This window comes from Phasianus colchicus, chromosome Z, assembly GCF_987193195.1.
Source record: "Phasianus colchicus chromosome Z, bPhaCol1.hap1.1, whole genome shotgun sequence".
Lineage (NCBI taxonomy): Eukaryota > Metazoa > Chordata > Aves > Galliformes > Phasianidae > Phasianus > Phasianus colchicus.
Window position 1 is genome coordinate 31,298,575 of NC_143476.1, and position 8,139 is coordinate 31,306,713.

General features: G+C 38.8%; 1 long non-coding RNA gene across 2 annotated transcripts; it reads left to right on the plus strand.

Annotated features, from left to right (window-relative positions):
• The first annotated feature begins 819 nt into the window (after positions 1 to 819).
• Positions 820 to 5,199, plus strand: LOC149912789 (uncharacterized). 2 transcript variants are annotated; one of them, XR_016462322.1, is made up of 5 exons: positions 820 to 1,051; positions 1,626 to 1,750; positions 3,802 to 3,881; positions 4,592 to 4,742; positions 5,083 to 5,199. It is a non-coding gene; the product is annotated as an uncharacterized LOC149912789 (long non-coding RNA). The 2 variants fall into 2 exon arrangements; XR_016462323.1 differs by lacking the exon at positions 3,802 to 3,881.
• Positions 5,200 to 8,139: the final 2,940 nt, after the last annotated feature.

The following is an 8,139-nucleotide window of genomic DNA, read 5'->3' on the forward strand; positions in this document are numbered from 1 at the left end:
ATTAGCTTTCTGTATAAGCATGTTTACAAAACAAATAAACAAAGATCTCCAAACAAAATTAGTAGTAGTAATAGAAATAATTCCAATAATAAACAACCTTAAAAATAGTCATTAAAAAATAAAAAAAAATAATAAAAGAACTTCCAACAGGAAATAAAAGCAGACACACTGACATTATTTTTTTAGATTCTTTCTGAGAACTGCAGTTTCTTTCCAGCTTTACCAACTTAAACAACCACAAATGAGTGAATTGATGTCTGTTTGGAAGTGAAAATAAAGGCTTGTCTGTCACCATACATAAAGCAATAGTAAGAAAAAGAGTTGTTAATATGGAAATTCTAAGGATTCTCAGGACACTTTTCCACCATGTGATGAAAAGACATTTCTCCAGCCAGAACAATAGCAGAGGTACTCTATCTCTGACCTCTGTAAATTTGAAGTAGAAATACCCAGCGACAAAAGGAAAAAAGGCTCAGAATAGGTTGGAGAAAACTACTTTCCATCTATTTTCAATCAATTGTCCCTGTGCTATTTGTAGTTGAGTTCCTGTCTTCATAGCTGGGGAGGATTAGGCAGTCCTTGCAGCCCCATTTCAGTGTAAGGATACAGTGAGGAGTCTCATGCCACTGGAAGAGGAGTGCCTAGGTGCAGCCTGTGACACTAGTGCTGTCGCCCAGGCCAGGGAGACAGAAAGATCCCCAGGCCTTTGTATATGTGTTGCCAGTGCAGTCTTCGGTTTCAAAGCTTTCTGTGTGGTGATCATGATACCCCCCTGTGAACCAAAGGAACTGTTGTCTTGGTGACAAGGAGACACACAAACATAAACAGAGCCTTGCATTTTCTCTCTCTCTCCTTTTCACAGAGAGACACAAGGAAATCCTATCAGAGACAAAGGAAGAAATGCACAATGGAGTGAAATAGAGGATGGCACTTACAGTTCACCTGTTTAAAGAGTCCCAGAAGAAAAATATCTCATTTGTAGGCAAGGATGAAGCTCTAAGAATTGCTGACATGTACCAGGGCTCTTGCTGAGATGCTGGTTTTATGTTTGGTATCCTTTCTCTAGGTAGCAGTAAATTTGCTTGACACACTGTTCCATGTAAGACCAGGACAAATTGTAGATCAGGATAGTCTTTTATTTTTGACTATACTAAAAAAAAAAAAACAAAAGTGTACTGTAATCTGCTGGCCTTATGTGGATAGAGGCAGATCACACTTATTTTCAGAATATGAAATTCAGACTCAGTTTTATCCGCTTCCACCTTCTTCCACCCCTGTATCTCAAATATTTTTATGTGATCCCAGAAAAGTATTTTTAATTTACACATGTGGTACAGACACTGAAGTGGTGGAGTCCATTTTCAGTCTTGATAACAACTCTATTATCTCTGTTTTTTTTCTGACACCTCTGCATATTTATTTCTGGCTACTGAATAAGTTGAATGTGTGGGTGAGTTTTAAAATTGAAAGGAAGGCAAGAAAAGGATATAAAGCTTAGCAGAGCTTATAACACTGCCATAATAATAATCCACGTTAAAGACATACCAACAGGACTCTCCAAAAGACTTAAAGTTCTTCATGCTCTCTTACCCATTATTGTTCTCATGATGCTTTAACATAAAAAGTCTCTCAGTCTCTTTATCAGGACTCCAAAAGTTTTTTAACACAGGACCTTAGAAGACTGGTCTGACTGGAAACTCTGTGAACTTTAATTTTCAAGTGTACTCCATGTTGAACCTGAAATTAAACTGTAAGTAGTATTTATGAAGATGGAGTAAATTCAAGTCCCAGCATTGATATAATTAAGGCAGATGAATAGGTTTTTTTATAGATTCCTTTGAAATCTGTAAATGAACTTGTTCCCTCCTAGAATCCAGCCTTGATTAAATAAATGGCTCTTATTAAAGATGAATTCTAATACATATTCTTTTATTACTCATAAGTTCACATGAAGAGATTGATAGATGAAACCGTATACTATCCCCATAAAACCATGCTTTAGTAAGGTTGAACCATTAAGTGGGACACTTTTATTAAATCCTCAAATATTAAGCATTAATGAAGATCACCTAGATACAGACTTATTAAGGGCATTAATACAATGGTTATACTATTACAATAAACTCAGAGAACTATAGAATTTATTCAGCTTTTTCTGTAACTGGTCAAAGTTTCTAATACGAGTTATGGTGGGTGAAAGGGTTGTAGTCAAATGATGTCATTAAAATACATTTTTTACGTGACTCAAATTTTTTCATTTTAGTTTCCATTTTATCCACCGCAGATCAACACTGTAAAACCTGAAATATGCTCTGCACAGCATCAATTTGCTCTTTATTCTGTTCCATTTCTGCCCTTCACTCATTCACTGCTGATAGGACAAAGTGGTCCAAGTTATAGTTAGTGGTTCACCATTGCTTACAGTTGAAATTTCTTCTTTCCAAAGAGATGCAGGAAGTTAAAGACTCAGATGCAAACACTGATGCATTGTCATTGAGACGTGTGGAAATCAAGCTCTATAACCACAAAGTGGTTATAAAGCAGTGCTGCGCACACGCCGGATGCAGGGGAGATGTTCCCACCCAGCCTGCATACCGGTGGGCAAGAAAAGCATATGCTTAAAGAACATATGCATTAGATGTCCAAGAAAAGTTTGGATTATTAGAATGAGTCCCCAAAATGATTGACATTCCCCCCCCCCTTACCCCATGTCTCAGCTCTTTTACACGTGTGTATCTCTCTCTCTCAGTGATCTTTCTGATGAAGGTCATCATGTTATTTTCTTGGACTTGGATTAGGATAGAGGACACTTGGCTGGCTTGGTTGGTTGCCTCATCGGCCACAACTCTGTTCACCAATCTGCTGCTTCTTTGTTAATTTGTGGTTCAAGCCTGCTACCTTGCATTCCAGAGATAGGATAGCTAATAATGTTGTTTGGAAAAACAGGAGACTCGCTGTCTGCACTAATTGTCTAAGTTTATAGAAAAACATCTGTTATCGGCAGTGAGAAGCTGGCTTAGCAATGTCAAATCTGCAGCAGCTGATTCAACACCTCATGAAGGCAAATAACTTTTAACCTAACTTACTTTCCTTAATTTAATTGCTTGGTGAACTTCTACCTAGTAAGGCCTACTTTTCCATCATTTCTTGCATGCATTGCATGCATCTTATTCATCTCCCCTCAAGCCTGAGTGTGGAAGTGCTGTATGTGACAAACACTAATTCATTGCTGGTGCAGTGAAGTAAACTTCCAAGTAACGTGATATCTGTGGACCCAATATGATACAAGTTTTTTTTTTTAATCTTCTAGAGTAGTCATAAGGAAGAATGAATGGGCATACAAGCTGCTTAATAACCCTGAGAGGTCTTGGCCTCATTGCACAGATGACAGCGTGGTTCAGCTGAGTATGCCTGACCATACAGTAGGACAACATAACTCTTCTGAAACTTGGGAATCTTAAAGAGTTCCTTGGGCTAATTGAGAAAAACATGCATGAAAGCAATCAATTTTCTTAGTTTATTTTTTTTAGTTGCCATTAATTACAGGCAGCAAGAAACCCATCTGGGAATGCTGGTAATTCAGGCTTGCAATGTATTTCAAGCTATTAGATTTGTATGAACTGGGAAGGTTCAGTGAACCCATGGCTTCTCAGGCAGCAACTGCATAAACTATATTTATCCCTCGGGACATAAAAAAAAGAAAAAGGAAAAAAAAAAAAAAAAAAAAAAAGGCCTGATGTCAAAAATGCAACATGATTAACATTTCTTTTATTATTTTTTCCCTCTTGTTCCTTTTCATAGGAATATTTTTGATTGATTAAAACTAAAGGTTAAAAGCAACTTCTCTCCTAAACCTCTAAAAAAAAATGAAAATATCATGGGTAAGTTACATTTCTGACAGATTTGCATCACGTGAGCCTTTAGCTTTCTCCTAGCTTCATATATCTGCTCCAAGCAATTTTAAAAGAGCCCTGCATAACTGCTTGAGACCCCAGCAGCCTTTCTGCAACACTCTTAGCCTAGTGCCTGTTTTTTCTGGCCCAGGAGTTTGTAGCAGCTGTACAGATTCCAGGCTCAGGGCTGCTTTGTCTTTGTTGGTTAGCCTAGCGTCTGCTGCCAGCCTTTTGTTTCATCTCTGTTCATCCTGTTCCCTCAGCTTGGCAGGGCGTCTGTGGATCAGCAACAACAATCTTATGTTCCTGGCAAAAGTGTTACTGTTGATCCACCTTCTTTAGGCTACAGACCAGCTGTGATGTTTTACAGCAGCTTCAGTTATATATCTGTGTTCCCTTGCAGCTGGTGTCCATACAGTTTCCCTTATGAAGAGGCCAGTCCAAAACATTCTCTTGGAAATATGGGTTATAGTGAACAAATAAGAACTGTGTTGTATCTGATCCCCAACGAGTACATTGAGGTCAGATGTGTGCTTTTAAGATTTCACCTTTGATGAAATATACACAAAGTGTGGCTCGAAGATTAGACCTGAATATCACATATCTTGCTAGAGGAGACCATTATTCCATGTCTGTTAACTAATATACACGCAGGATTTGTTGTTGTTGTTTTTGTTTGTTTGTTTTATATTTTTTAGTTCCTTGCTTAATGTGAGTACATTCAGACTGAATCAGAATCTAAGCAAGATCACGGTAGCATGGTTATGTTGGAAAAAACAGAACTCAGTCATCTCAGTAGACAAAAACTTTCTTAAAAAATACTTAAAGACAATGAAAATTCACAAAAAAGTAAGTACTTTGGAGATAATCTGGAAAAGTATTTATTCATTTATTTAAGTATATATTTTTTATTATTATTCTCTTTTTAGTTCTAGTCTGCAGTTTAACCTGAGAAGGGAAGGATAAAGCAGGAACACTCTGAATAACAGTGTTCATTCAATGCTAGTCTTGTCTCTCTTTCTCATGTCCTTTAACTGGCATTAAATAAATTCTGGATAGTATGCCATGTGTGCCAATCTGATTTTCTGTACATATCAGAGGAGGCTTTCTTTTTCTGTAACACATATTTGTGTGCACATATATTCGTGGCTGAAAATTCAAGATGAAAATATCTTCTCTTGAATTACAGAATCGAACACTCGGGAGCATCACTGGCTTTCGATAGTTTTGCTGTAATGACTGCTGCTACTATGAAGTGCCAGTACATGGAAGATGCTTCTGATAGTGAGAGATGGGTGAATAAATCAGTCACTTCTTCATGTTACAATTTTTGTCAGTCTCTTAGTGAACTGTTAACTGTTTGTAAGTGAACAAATTATTAAATTGAACAGAAAACATTTGGTCCAATCCTGCAAGTTAAAATAATTTGATTTTTTTCTGGTCAAGAAAACTTTGTTTAGCTATAGGGATTTATAGGGACTTGGACTTCATGCATTCAGAGTGACAGGCAGTGAAAAGAGCCCATCACAAATTCCTCCATGCTGCATTGGAAGTAGTGTCAGTACCTAAGCTAGTCCATTACAGGTGGTCATTAAAAAGTCCATTAAAAGGAGCGTGGCCAGCAGGTCGAGGGAGGTTATCCTCCCCCTCTACTCTGCCCTGGTAAGGCCTCATCTGGAGTACTGTGTCCAGTTCTGGGCTCCCCAGTACAAAAAAGACAGGGATATCTTGGAAAGAGTCCAGCGGAGAGCCACAAAGATGGTGAAGGGCCTGGAGCATCTCCCCTATGAGGAAAGGCTAAGTGAACTGGGTCTGTTTAGCCTTGAGAAGAGAAGACTGAGAGGGGACCTGATCCAGGTCTATAAATATCTAAGGTGTGGGGGGCAAAGTGGCGAGGCCAGACTCTTTTCAGCAGTGTGTGGAGACAGGACAAGGGGAAATGGCCAGAAGCTGGAGCATAGGAAGTTCCGCACCAATGTGCGCAAGAACTTCTTTACGGTGAGGGTGACGGACCACTGGAACAGGCTGCCCAGGGAGGTTGTGGAGTCCCCTTCTCTGGAGATATTCAAGACCCGCCTGGACGCCTACCTGTGCGACCTGGTGTAGGGATCCTGCTTTGGCAGGGGGGTTGGACTCGATGATCTCTGGAGGTCCCTTCCAACCCCTACGATTCTGTGATTCTGTGATTCTGTATGTTAACATATCAGCCTGTGCTGAGAGGGAGGTCAGGCTTTCTGCTCTGTGACTGTCCATTAATTCAGCATTTGTCTATCTCCGTTGAGATCAGACCTTAGGCCAACACACCCTATATTGGTTTCCTTTGAAGAGTCAGAGGAGGAAAATCAGGTTTCCTTTTCTGCTCTGGAGAACTGCATTCAGCTGGGAATGCCTTCCTCAGTAGATCCATCACTGCTTCTTTTCTACACATTTGTAGAAAGGTCACAGATTTAGCAGACTTCTTATCTGTGCATGAAATGAATATGGAAATACCAAAGTGCTGTGATGCATTTGAAGCTAGGAATTGGATTAAATATACTCAAAATACAAAGTACAAGTTAAATGGTTAGCAGCACCTACTCTTACATATACTGAAGCACACAGGAGAAAGAAAACTTATACACTTGCTCTTGCTGAAACAGAAGCATGCCTAGAGTTGAAAGCCTGCCTCTAGATCTAATCTTACATATGGTGTCTGAGATATCAAATTTGGAGATAGACAAGACAGAATTAAATAAATTATCAGGAAGCCGTCAAGACTGAGCAGCAATGTCATTTGATCCAGGCTGCTTTCTAGGTGAAGTCCGTATCTTTGGCCTCAACAACACACCCTTTCTGCATGTACATAGTTCACCCTGAAAATGATGCCTCCTAATTTTTTCCTTGGAAATTATGACAGGTATAAATACCACAGTAAAACTATTTGATACAAGAAGTTCCTAGCTGCCATTAGCTGTGCATTGTCATCTGCAATGAGCAAGAGCTTGTGTATTGTGCTCATAAAAATCTGCACCAGTGAAGGTGACCCACTGTCACTGTCACCATTCCTGAAATAACCACTGTGCTCATATCCACTGTTTGATCTCCACAAATGCTCAGCAAGCGTCAGTGAATGCCAATAGTGTCATTTTCTTGCACACAGAAGAATTCAGTGACACACCTTTACTACATCTGCACTCCCACATCAGATACCATTGTGTCAGAAAGCCCCTCTGCTGAGATCTTTTACACAGCAACAACATGTAATGGGATATTGATGGGAACGTACAGCCTCTCCTGTCAACATCTGCCTCTGACCTCATGGGCCAAAAATACCCACCAAAAAACAAACAAACAAACAAACAAAGCATTACTTTTGGAGCAGCCTTCGTATAATTAAAGCTCTTCAGTATGGGAATTCATGTTGATCTTTGCTGTAGCAGTATGACACAGTAGCAAAGACGTTTTGTCAAACAAAGTTTTTCGTAGAACAATAAAAGAAGAGACTGGAAAGTAAAGGCAACCTTATGAGTCAATGTTCTGGCCTCAGCAATAGCTGAACTGTTCCTGACAGATGTTTGTCCAACAGTTCTTAGCTTTCCAATCCCAGCAAATCTCTATTCTTTGGCTGAACTTATTCTATTATGAATCAGATGCTATCAAGACTCAGTAAAAGACCAGAAGTTCTCTTTAAATAAGAGGCTGTACATTGTAAGATAAATTATGTACATTAGATGAGGGACTGTTTCAGAAAAAGAAAATAACTGAACTAGACTCCGTTATCATGACTGAAAGGTCTTCTTTGAAATAACTTAGGATTTAATAGAAAAAAAAAAGTAAGTGTTACAGCATACACTGTGATTTAATGAGAAATCCCCACTAAAGTAAAAGAACAATGGAAAAAATTCATTAATACCTTTAAAGGTGTTAAATGTTTATCGTGACACATAGGGATCCCATATGAATAACAGGTAATAATTACTTAAATTACTAAAAATTATTAAAAATAATTAAAATCTTGTCTGAAAGACACTGTACAAGTAAGTGCAATACATTTTTGGCACAGCATCTCATCAGTGGTGCATTAAGGGTCTGAAGAGAGCATTGCGTTCAGGATCCTGCAGATGCAGAAGGCATGCTGCAGAGGGCACCATTTGCCAAGAAAATCGAAACAAGCGCAAGAACAATGCTTAAAAATCACACCGGGCACTTTGATCCGTCTGTTTTGTTACTCATTTTAATTAGGTATGAAGTATGGATTCAATTCCTT